Below are 13,387 nucleotides of genomic sequence, written 5' to 3' on the forward strand. Positions count from 1 at the left end.
AGTGCCCAGAGTGCACAGTGCACTCACGTGGAAAGTCGCTTCCTCCCATCTTTATCTGGCCAACTTCTCATCATTCAAATTCGAGCTTAAATGCAGAAGGCTTTCCCTCACCCCTAGATTATGAGAGATGCCTGTGTCATCTATTTAGTGCCCTCTGTTTTCCCCTTTGTAAAGCATATCACACATGATTTAATTTATGTCTTCCTCTCTTAGATTTGGTCACCATGAGGACAGTAATTGTGTCTCTCTTGTTGATTATGGACGGCATCGCCAGTGGCTAGCAAAATGTCTGGCATATAGGAGATATGTACCAATAAATATGTATTGAATTGAAGTAAATTTTTCCTTTTTCCTTTTCTTACCCCTCTTGGGTTATAGTTGCCAACACTGTCTAGCCCTTCTGATAACAAGCAGAAGAAAAAAGCCCAGTAACTCCTGCATTAGAAGGGCTGAGGGTGTGTGTGGATGCATTTATGTATCTCACAGCCAGAGAGGTGATGAGGTTAAGACAGGCTGAAGGTCCCTTTTACAGTTTGTAAAGCCAGCAACTTCATCTAAGAATCATGGACTTGCACTAGGATTGAGTGTTAATAAAACACTGTGGGATTTCAATGACATAGATGAAAAAATAAAATAAAAACACATCATTTGTTCTGATTGAGGTGGACATATTAAAACTGAGTAGAACAATGATCTATTTTTAAAGTGTCAATCATTTAAACTTCATGGAAAATATTTTTCAAGGCACATCATTAAAATGTTCTCCCCCACAAGGCCAATAACATGCCTCAGAGTTCAGAGTCTCTCCTGTATGTGTGGCTCACGACCCCCATGGTGCCAGTTCTCTGTGCGAAGGGAGCATCTCCAGGCAGTTTTCTACCTTTCTCTAAAATGCTAATTATTTAGACAGTCTAAAAAGGGCAAAGTATTTTTGCTGACTTCTCTGCCTCTGCTGCTTGCTGCTGTCTGCCAAATTCTACCACAAACAGTTTCCAATTGAAACTCTCAGGGTGAACTTACCTTCTGCTGCAGATTATTTCTAGGGCTTCCAAGTTCCCATGGTAGGTGGCCAGGAGCATGGGAGTCATGCCACCTTCATCAGAAAGATTCAGATCTCTCTTGGCAGCCTCCTTCAGAAGTTCCAGGTAGCTATCACTATCAGCTTGGTGGTTGTGAGTGGACACTTTCTGTGCTCATCAAAGCTTGGCCAGATATCACTCTCTATACAAAGCAGGATGTCAATAGAGCAGCCTTCCTACAAAGTTGGTTAATCAATGACAAGGAAAAGTGTCATCACCCAGGGCAAAGCTCATTTCAGCCTCTCTCCATGGAAGGCAGCGAGAAAACTTTACGTGGACCTTTTCTTTCTGGAATGGCCATGACATTGAATAATTAAAACCTCTGTGATCAGCTTAAATGTACTTTGAGGCACATTTAAGTTTTTAATGTCCATTAATGAGTCTTGAGTGTAATATTGGTTATCTAGGCTCAGAATATAGAAATTAATTTTCCAAAAATTCAGAACTAGTCTAGTTTATTGGGGAGATCTATTTTTTAAACTGTTTTATTGAGGTATAATTAACATACTATGAAATTCACCCATTTTAAGTATATAAATCAACGATCATTAGTAAATTTACAGAGTTGTGTAATCATTACCATAATCCAATTTTAGAACATATCTATCACCCAAGAAATATCCCTCATTCTCATTTTTAGTTAATCCCCATTCCTACTCCCAACTCAGAAAACCACTAATCAGCTTTCTGTCTCTGCAGTCTTGCTTTTCATGGGCATTCCATATAAATGGAATCAAATAATACATAATCTTCTGTGTTCAGCTTTTTTTTAGCTTCACATAATTTTTTGAGGTTCATTCATGTTATGGCATATAATAGTGCTTCCTATTTATTGCTGAGTAATATTCTATTATACTAATATACCAAATTTTCTTATTTATTCAACAACTGATGGACATTTGGACTATTTCCACTTTTTGGTTTTATGAATAATGCTACTATGAATATTAACATACAAGTCTTGTGTGGAGATGTATTTTCACGTCCAAGGAGTGGAATTGCTGGATTGTATGGCAATTTATATGTAACTTTTTAAAGAACTGTCAAACTGTCTTCAAAAGTGATTGTATCATGTTACATTCCCATCAGCAACGTACAAATGTTCAAATTTCCCCAAATACTTGCAGCTCTTGTCATTGTCTCTCTTTTTGTTTATGGCCATCCTAGTAGGTGTGAAGTGGTACCAGGGTGGTTTAAATTTGCATTTCCCTGATGACTAATGATGTTGAGCATGTTTTCAAGTGCTTATTAGCTATTCTTACATCTTACATTTAAATTCTTTGCCCAATTTTTCATTGAGTTGTGTGTCTTCTTATTACTGAGTTACAAGATTTCCTTATATATTCTAGATATAAATTCTTTATCATATATATTTTGAATTGAATGAAAATAAAAACATAAAATATCAAAAGTTATAGGATGCTATTAAAACAGAGTTTAGGAGGAAATTTTGCAGTTTTTCATGCCTGTATTAGGAAAGAAGAAAGATCTCAAATCAATAACTTAAATTTACATCTTATTGAAAGGATGAAAAGCATAGAAAATTAATGCAAATAAAGAGCATAATATATAAGACCAAAAACATGGTCCAAATGCATTACCAAAAAATATATAAATAGACTTAATTGACCAGTTAGAAGACTCAGCTTTATCTTACTTGCAATAGATATATCTAAAACATAAAATTGTAGCAAGATCGAAAGTAAAAAAAAAAAATGGAAAAGTTATATCAAGCAAATACTAACAAAAATGGTATAGCTATCTTTATATCAGACAAATAGAGTTTAAATCAAAAATAATATTAGGACTAAAAGGAGATAATACATAATGATGAAAAGAACAATTAATCGAGAAAATATGATAGTTGTAAACTTGTATGTACTTAATAACATAGCCCCAAAATAGGGAAAACACTAATTAGTAGAATTTAAAGAATCAGAGCAAATTCACAATCATAGTGGGAGATTTTAATACACTCTTTAATGTTATATATCAATCAGACCAAAGATTAATAAAATATAAAAGATTTAAACACAATTAACAAGATTAGTCATATATAGAACCTTGCACTCAGTAGAAAATGCATATTCTTTTCAAGCACACAGAGAATATTTACAATCATTGTCCACATAATAAAGCCAGTGCAGGTCTTAGCAAACATTGAATAATAGGTTTCATGAAACATGTTCTCTGAAGACACTACAATAAAATTTGAGCCCATCATCCTGACACAGCTGATCAACTCTATATACTCTCTTGTGCTATATTTTTACATAGTTTTCATAATCAAATAAATGCTATTTCAAATTGTCTTTTCTCTCTTTCATCTACCATAAATATTTTCCTATATTGTTACAAAATCTTTAATATGCTTGGATAATAGTTTACCATATTGATGTAAGAAGTTTTATTTCAGAAATCTGTAACTGTTTATTCCTCGTCTGTTTTTGTCCAAGTCTTTATTAAAAGACAAAGTATTTGCCTACTCTGAAAAAGTACAAAGCTTTAATCTCCAGTTTCCTCACAATAGTAATTATCCCCAAGGGTAAATGTTTCTTCCTTTTTCTGGTTTCTATAAGACTATCAATAGAAGCTGTAGAAGCAGCCTAGAGGGCCACATTATTTAGCTGCAAAAGAAAAAAAATTCTTTTCAGCCCAGAAAGTGAAGTATCCAAACATGACTGTGAATACTTTGAGAACAAGGTAATGTTCTTCGATTCATTTTTGCATGAACCACTTTAATTTAGGCACAATTGCATTCATTAGTGCACTGTAAAATAGAATATCATATATAACTTCAGAGAGAGCTTCTTAAAGATGGGTTTATAGTAGAATGCTAAGTGTCAATCAAACAAGGAGTCTGGTATCAGATGAAGATGATGATAAAGATAATAATGAAGAGAAGGAGAATGATAAGAATGAGGAAGGAAGCTAAAGAGAATTAGGACAGAGCAATTGCGGAGGAAAGGAAAAAGGGTTAGGATGAAGAACAAGGAGCAGAAGGAAGTTTCTTGACTCCACCAGTACTTACAACTTGGACTTAAACCCTCCTGTGAAATGGTAAAACATCTGAGTTTTTTTTAATGATAAATATCCTGACACCCTCTGGCATTTCCTTGAGAAAACTTCTTCCTTGAAAGAAGAATGGATGGGGAGGGGAAGGGGCGGCAGAAGCAAACCCTTCTGAACTTGCAACTCCTCCTTATCCCATCCATTCAAAATGAGGTTGAGAAAGTTAGGGTTGAACTTGGAGCTAGAAGACCTGGGGTATATATGATCTGGGGCAAGTTACTCCAACAATTTGAGTCTCTATTTCTTTGTGGGTAAAATTGGGGGATATTGCTCATGATTATATCATCATCACCTAAGTTTACAGTAGTAAAGATGAAATGACATAAAATTCCTTATAAACCAAAAATTATGGTTTTACAAACTGAAAAAAAGTAGTGTGATCGTGGCTTAGTTCAGAGAGAGAGAGAGAGAGAGAGAGAGAGAGAGAGAGAAGAAAGCACACCTAGCGCGCTATAGCTCAATAATTGGTCTATTTTCTAATTCCCCAACTTCCAAAGGAAGCAAAATTGGTGGAAGATGGTGCAGGCAGAGAGTAATGAAAATAACTAATGCATATTTGCATATAATGTAGACACTAACTCCTTGCAAGGAGTCTAGATAATTGTGGGACAATTGTGGCTCTTGAGTGTATATTTTGACTGTATTGGTCTTGTGGAAATAAGTATTAGAGTCTGTTCCCACCGTATTCTGCTGGACTTCCAAGAGGAAGGTCAGAGAATATCTGCTACATATACCACAGGAGAGATTTTGAGGATCAGGCCTAAGTGACAATGTCCCTCCCCCAAACTGTTTTATTATCTAGCAAGTCAAGGTCCTTATTGACCTTCCTGTTGGTACCAACCCTGCCCCCATGCCTCCCTACAGTCCTGCAATGGTAGTATATCTTTAAAAAATGTCCTGTCAGTGACTTCTGTATTCCTCTGCTGCTACTGTTCTAGGTTCAGAACAGTAGGCTTTATTTCCTCATTTTCCTAAAACTCTAGAAAATGCTGACTCCTCAAACATTTAAGTATTTCAGTTTGAGAGGCCCTTCTGCTCAGACACCTCTTCTCTTTGCCAACATCCCAGAGAAAACAGGGTTCACCATCCTCTAGGGGCAGCATTTGGAGAGATTCTCCTACCAGCACATCTCCTCCTCCCCAAAGAACAATGATGTTTTCAACTCTTAGGTGTCATTTATCATTTTGCAGCCTCTCTTGCTTTAATAGCAGCTACATGATGGCTGGGTGGTCTAACCAAGCATCCCATCTACCATGGAGTCCAATCCTGGCTGAGAAGAAGTAGCACTTGGTTGGAGAATTCACCTGGGACTCTGACATACCTATTAAAAAGAGTCGTGTGTGTTCCTTTGCTCAGGGAAAGGAACCAAAGAGAGAAAGATTACTGGTAGTGACACTTTCATTCTACCCCAAGAAAAACCAATGCCAGTAAAGTGGAAACCAAACTTCTCCCTTGTTGTTCTAGAAAACTAATCACTGCTAATTGGGAAAGAAATCCAACAGCTTGTGCAGAAGCACGTATTTTTATTAATGAGATTGCCCCCCGCACCTCAAGAGATCTGGCTTTCAAAGGCACAACTGCGTTTTTTTCTCCAAAGCAATTCATGTCTAATTACAGAGGAAATTCGCTTGTATGGTAGAAGTACATTTTATGTAATAAGGAAAAAGAAAAGATCCAAGCAGAACATTTGCTGTTAACAAGATTACTTCATCTAATGAGTATCTTGTTATGAATTTTAATGGAAATAAAAGCAATAACAGAAAGTAAAGAAAATTAAAGGGGATCACAAAAGTCCTGTTGTTACACAGAAAACTCACAGGAATCAGACAAGGGAAGAACAAAGCATCATTAACACGATACTGTGTGTGTTGAACGTGGGTTTATGAAAAACACATCTGTTGAGATAAAGACATTTTCAAATGCATTTTTCAAAAAATGTCACTTAGACTTTTTTTTAATCTTTAGCACAGTAATTAAACTCTAGAACCTATTTGATGTGGAGTTTTTCTATTCAAAAGAGATTTCAACAACTTCACTTCTCATTTAAACTCATTGAAGGTCTTTGGTTTTGTTTTGTTTTCCTCAGAAACATTAAATACAAATATGAAGCAATCAAAGGAACCATTGTCAGCCCTTTCAGTTTTTCTTCTTCAGATGAAAACATTTATTAAAATATTTAGTTGGATAAGTCGACTATTGAAATTGTAATGTCCCTGAAGTATCGATTGAGCTTAATTCATTCACATAAGTTTCAAGTTATTCAAGGCCCTATTTTTTCTGCCAGAAAAAAAAAAAAAACAGACAGAGCTGTTATTATACCATCTGGTTTGCATGAGGATTCTCTTGGCATCCCTTATAAAAATGCACATTTTACAAATGCTAAATCCCAGATGATGTTACATTGTAACAGTGGAGGGTTTTGTAAAGGTTTTCAAAAACAAATTCTTTAAAATGTGAATACTGGATAGTCCGAGCAAGAACTATGAATTTTAATTCTACACTTGGATCAATGGGCTTTGTCGGCTGGACAAAGTTCCTTTTTTTCTTATGCTTTTTCCTCTTCCTAACTAATTATTGGTTCTGCGAGTTAAACATTTTGATCAATATACAGTAATCATATGACCTGCATCATGACCCAAAGCTTAAGTTCTATTAAAACTGCAGGAATAACGATCAGAGGAAAACCTATATTAGCTGCCTTTTTTTTTTTCAACATGGCAGAATTTACAAGGGAGGGATGTTATAGCAGATCATCAAATACCACCCAAACCATTCAACTCTCTCCATGTTGACAGTGGTAGGACTGGCAAGACAGGCAAATGTGAAAGCTAAGCATTGCAACAAAATTAAGCCAGAGTACAGCAGTGGTTAAGAACACAAGTTCTTAAGTCAGAGACTGACGGACATTCAACCAGAACTTGGATCCTTCCATTAACTATGGTAAATCACTTCTCTTTGAGTCTCATTTTCCTCATCAGTAAAATGAAGCAAATACTTTTCCAGTTACTACGTACAGGTTGTTACAAGCAATTACTGAGTTCAAATTTGTAAAATATTTAGTGCAGTGTGTGATATGTAGTCAGTACTCAATGAATATAAAGTAGTAGTAGTAGTAGTACTGGTAGTCCTAGAAGCAGAAGTAGAGTGCAAGTAATTAATTGTACAGGTAGTAGAAAGGAAAGAAAGGCTATCCCTTCTTTGGGTCAATCATAAATGTATAATTACCACATTTGCCTAAACCTTCTCTTTCCTCTGCATTTTCCTTAACAACTGGGACCTGTGTTTTGTTTGTTTGTTTGTCTGTCTGTTTTTTCCCTTATTATGGTACAGCAAAAAGAGGATATATTTTATAGTGACAGAGTTGTATTTCAATCTGGGAATTTATATTCATTTTCTAGGGCTGCCGTAACAAAGTACCTCAAAACCGTGGGCCTTAAACAACTGACACTTATTTTCTCACAGTTTTAGAAGATAGAAGTCTGAGACCAAGAAGTCAGCAGGTTGGGTTTCTTCTGAGGGAAAGATGGAGGAGTTTGTTCCAGATCTCTCTCTGTGGCTTGTGAAAAGCCATCTTCTCCCTGTGTCCTCACATGTTCATCCCTCTGTATAATGTCTGTGTCCAAATTTCCTCTTTTATAAGGACATCAGACATAGGGCATTAAGGCCCATCTTAGGGACCTCGTTTTAAGTTATTCACCTCTGTAAAGGCCCCATCTCCAAATTCGGTCATATTCTGAGGTCCTGAGTGTTAGGACTTCAACTTGAATTGGAGAGAGGGGACACATTCAGCCCAGACAGCTTTCTATTAGTAGCTATCAACTAGGGATAGCTCACTTCAAGAGATCTTCATTTCCTTTGCTCATTCCTACCTGGTAAGTTTATACATCAGTGTCAGCATAGGATCTGTATGCAGTGGGCCTTAATAAAAATTTCCTTCCCTCCTTCCTACAGACTCATCAAATCACACAGTTTTCCATTTTCGAGAACCACCTACTCCTTCCCAGTACTGTGTGAAATGTGAGTGATAAAAGTGTGGATTGAAAACCTGCAGAGGGACCCAGAGAGAAAGTGATGGGCTACAGAGATGCTGTGATTCAGATACAGATTCCATAGAGAGATGGTTCATTTGATTAACTTCAGTCATGTGCCTAACCCTCGCCTAAAGAGTGGCGGAGGTATCTTGACTAAAGTCTCACCAAGATTATATCTTGTGGGAGAGAAAGTTCCCTAAAGCCATATTATGGTACCATCAACAAGAGAAAAGGACATGGGACAGAAAAAAAAACATACTTGTGGGTATTTAAGTTGAGTTATTTATGCTTAGGTCTTGTGTGTTACATAGTAGCTGTTTGGTCCCCCCATCAGAAAGCAACCTCCTTACAGATAGTCTTTGTCTGCATGTTTACAATTGTGCATGTTGCTTCTTTTCATACTTCAAAGTTTCATGGTTGTTCAGTAAATGTTCTCATAGGAGGAGATTTGCAGTTTCATAATTAAAAACTGGGTTCATTTTGAAATAGGAATTCTAAGTAGTCACAGACACCTATTGCCACAATCATGCTGTCTAACAAACCCTCCAAACTAAATGGCAATAAAACAATAAGCATTGATTTTGCTCACAAGTCTGCAGTCAACTGGTCAATTCCTCCACACTCAGCTGAACTTGGCTGAGCTCACTTATTCATCAGCAGTCAACTGGCAGGTCAGCTGGGGACTGGTTGCTCTAGGATGGCTCCAGCTTAGATGACTCATCTCTGCTCTCTGTGATCGATCGGTCACCACCCGGCAAGCTAGCCTAGGCTCATTCTCATGGCAGGTGCAGAATGTTAAGAGAGAGAGCATAGGTGTACAAGGTCTCAAGAGATCTGGTCTCAGAACTGACACATCGTCACTTTCACCATACTCTATCAACCAAAGCAAGTAACAAGGCAGGCCGGATTCAAGGGGAGTGAGGGGCCTCGAGAAGGAGGGTCTGAGGAGGAGGCGGTGTGGGAATAGGCTACCTGCAAAGCAAGTTGCAAAGGATAAGCGGGGTGGGGGGGTTGGAAGATAGAGACCTTACAATCAATTGGTCCACCGCACTCTTCAGAACTTTAACATGTAACATATTTTATATTCCATACGGAAAAGGAATGCACTACATTTGCCAAGGGAACCCTTTCTCTATTTAGGACCTGAACACTGCCCTGGCTGCTGGCTATGGAGTAATCTGTGTTAATACTTATATGTAAATGAGTTTTTATTTAGAACTTCTGAGCCTTCTCTGTCATGCGTTTATCTAAGCTGCCCTATCTTTAATCTCTGGGCCAACGCGGCCTTTCATTCCTTTGTCCCAGGTCTTTCTGAATCCATGGTCCTTAGGAGGTTAATCCTACTTGGTGGTCTGTCTGGAGATCCAAAGGGGAAGAGGACACTAACACTGTATAATTAGTTACATTATTAAAAGAACTACCAGATGATGTTCAAGAACATTCTCACTGACCAAGTCTTATTTTTCCCAAGTTAAATGCATATTTGACATTTGAAAGCTATTTTAAGCTATATTAGCATACTGGTAGAAGTTTCTATATTTCTTATTTATCTTATACTGCTGAATTCTAATTAATGCCATCTTGTACTTTTAAAGCTAAGTGAATTACAAGAGAAGCACAGAGTTTTAGTACACCCCCATGCACACACATAAACACATGGAGAAAATCATAATGAGTTTGAAAGAGCCTGGGAGGGAACATCAGGATCTGGCTTCTCACTGGAGTTCTGCTAATAACTTGCTGTGTGACCGTGTGCGAGTTACTAGACCTCTTGAGCTTAGCTTACTCACTGTACGATAAAGACCTGGCCCCTGGATACCTCGTGCACCAAATCCATTCACTTCTGTGTTGTACTTTTATACCATGAAGTTGAACTCATGGCCTTTGAGTCTACAGCTTCTATAGATCAGTTATATACAAATCAGATTTACCATTATTGCTATTATTACTTTAAAATTACTTTAATTGGTTACTTTATCACCCAGAAAATTAATCAATATAGAGAAGTAAATAAAGTAAAAAAAAGCAGGAGTCTTCCATTTCTATTTCTGTTTCTAGGATTGATATATCCCATATGTTTATAAACCAGTAGAGCAAAAGCACAAACAAATCAGAACCAAGAGTAGTTATAAATGCCCAGCTAGCGGCCCAGACTGCACTTCCCCCTCCCCCTGGTCACACTGTCAGCTCCCTGACACCCTCTCCTAGACTTTTAATGCAAATACACATTTCTATACAGACACAGAAACTTAAATGTAGAGACATGCAAACCAGTTTTTTCGTTTTCTTCTTTTTCTAAAGAAAAATTTGGAACATACTAATTATACAGCTCTAAAACTCCTATTTCATTGTGGACATCTTTAATATCACCATTCATAGATCCAATTGAATCCATAGATTCATTTTTTAGTAGCTGAGGAGTATTCCATGGTTTCTCTGACCATCTCCTGATGATGACATTTAGGTTGTCTTCAATTCATGTGTTGACAATTGTTGCAGAAAATAAAACAACAGGCTTGGAGTTTAAGAATGATGAACTGTTGTTCATAAGAACTGCATTTCAGAAAGTAAGGAGGGCACCTGCCCCAATGAGGCAATGACCCTGCATTGCTGTGGTGGATATCAACCTAAAACTCCCTTCAAGAAATGCCTGGTGGTTAGCAGGTGAGAAGTGGTCTCACGACTCTCATGACGCCAGGTCATTCAGAGAAGGGGAGAGGGAACACATTGTAGTCATAAATTAGCTAACTTAGAAAGGCTTGTTGAAAAGAATGTGGCAAACATGCATTTGAAAGAGATCCCACTGTTCACTTAGTAAAACATTAAGGATCTATCACTTCTGTAAAGGTTTTAGTTTTTCCTAACTAGTGACATGACACACCATCTCATTACGGAACAATAATTTCTTCCTCAATCTTGAAGCTAGCTGCACTGAACACACTTGTATCCTGGTACACTTGTGCAGGGTTGGTCTTATGGGCCTGGAGCCACTTGTTCAGTGACAGTCCCAGGCACATCATGGGCCGGGTCAGGTAAGGCAAGTGAAATTAATCTCTGGTAAACTCACCATCTTCGCCAGCTCCCCCCGTGGCCCTCCTTCACTCTGAGGCCCCTGCTCAGGGCCTTCGTGCTGCCCCTTAGCCTGCCAGAAGTCCCCGATCTGAGGTTCTCACCTGAGATGCCCTTCCTGAGGCAAGTCTTCACCCTCCAAAGAAAAGAGAGTCTTGCTGAGTGAGTCTGAAGATGGGGCCTGGGAAGGAGGAGCACCATGTTAACCTGTTACCTCTCTGACCACTGTCTTAACAGGCCTCTCTGAGTCTTGCATCCAAACTCCTTCCTCTGTCTTCTCATCATAGTCTTAGCCATCATGGTAACAAATTACCTTCACATTTGCAGAAAAAGTGTCACTTTTTCGAAAATATGCTTAGCAGGAATAACTATTATTATCATGCTTCTGCTCAGAATCTGAACCTTTTTGCCATCTCTATCCCTAAAACCTGCTTATCCTGGATTTTGCTCCCTTACGCCTATTCCACTGGGACATAACCAATTAATTCCCATAAAAAGGTTGACAAATGGCAAACATTCATTTTCTTGCCTCCCTGCCTCCAGGTATGTCCTGAATCTTCCTGATCAGAAGACTCACCAATGGTGCTTGTTAAACATACATTATCTCACGCCCCACCCTCAGAGAGCCTGATTCAATGGCTTTTGGGTGCAACCCAGGAAATTTTTGATATTGATGAAATCCCTATGTGATCCTCTTGATTGAGGAAGTTGGGAAACACTACTTTAATCTACTACTATTTGCGATGTTATTCCAGACACCTGTTAAGAGGGAATGGAGATTACTCAAGTTGCATCACAAAGACAACGCATAAATCATTAATTGCAAACGCTACCCATTACTTGTACAGAATTTGAGCATTGTATCACCTGTTACAGAACATAGGCTACAGACACCTAGGTATCTCAAAAAGCTATGAGAGATGCTGAAAAGATATATTGATTAGGTGTCAGAAAATTTGAGTTCTCAGTCTGGCCAACACTCAGTAGTCAAAGATTGCTCAAGTTGCTTTGCCTTAGTTTCCCCATCTATAATCTCCCAATTGCTAAATACTATGACATTTTTATTTAGACCACTACTCTCTTTAACCCAGAATTTCTACTTCTAGGAATTTATCCTGTGGAACTAGGGAAATGTACAAGAATGTCTATCATATTATTATTTACAATGATAAAAAATTGGAAGCCATCTTAATGTCCATCATTAGGGAAAAGTTAAACACTAATTTATCTAGATATAGAATACTATGTAACCTTTAAATGGTAATGGAAATTTTATGTTTGATATGGAAGATATCCATGACATGGATAGTAGTAAAAACAGGTTACAAAACATAGTTTAAGCTTCGATTCCAGATGGTATTGTTTTCAGTGTGTATAGGATTTGTAGAAAAAGTCCATAAAATTACATACCAAAATATTAGCAGTGGCAAGATTATGGGTAATTTTTTCCTTTTCTCTATAGACTTCTGTAACTGGCTGTGTGTGTGTGTGTGTGTGTGTGTTTTCCAGTAAGCTTAAAATTTATACTTGGTAGGAAATAATGCTTCATTTTTTTTTAAATTTCCCCGGGCTTCATTGAAATATAATAGACAATTAGTTGCTCATATTTACATTGTATAATTTAATGAGTTTTTTCTCAATTGTGGTTGGCATACAATAATATATTCATTTCAGTTGTACAGCATAGAGATTAGAGATCTATATACCTCACAAAGTGATCATCCTATTAAATCTAATACCCCTCTTCTCCTTTACATATTTATCACATTATTAACTATTTCCTTATGCTACACTTTATATCTCCATGTCTACTTTATAACTATCCATTTACACTTTTAAATTCCTTTGCCTTTTTTCACTGTCTTCCCCAATCCCCCTCCCATCTAGGAGCCCTCAAAATATTCTCTGTTTCTATGGGTTTATTTCCATTTTTGTTGTTGTCATTTTGTTCTTTAGATTCCACATGTACATGAAATCACGCGATATTTATCTGACTAACTTCATTCAGTGCAATACCCTCTAGGTCCATCAATGCAATATCTTTTGCCATCCCCTTCCTTTTAGTCTCTGTGTCTTTTAATCTGAAGTGAGTCTCTTGTAGGCAGCATATGTAGGGGTCTTGTTTTCTTATCCATT

The 13,387-nt window shown here is 37.5% G+C and overlaps 1 pseudogene; it reads right to left on the minus strand.

The window, feature by feature from the left end:
- Window positions 1–1,187, minus strand: part of LOC102894533 — an 18,789-nt pseudogene extending 17,602 nt beyond the window's left edge.
- Window positions 1,188–13,387: the final 12,200 nt, after the last annotated feature.

This window comes from Pteropus alecto, unplaced genomic scaffold, assembly GCF_000325575.1.
Source record: "Pteropus alecto unplaced genomic scaffold, ASM32557v1 scaffold749, whole genome shotgun sequence".
NCBI lineage: Eukaryota > Metazoa > Chordata > Mammalia > Chiroptera > Pteropodidae > Pteropus > Pteropus alecto.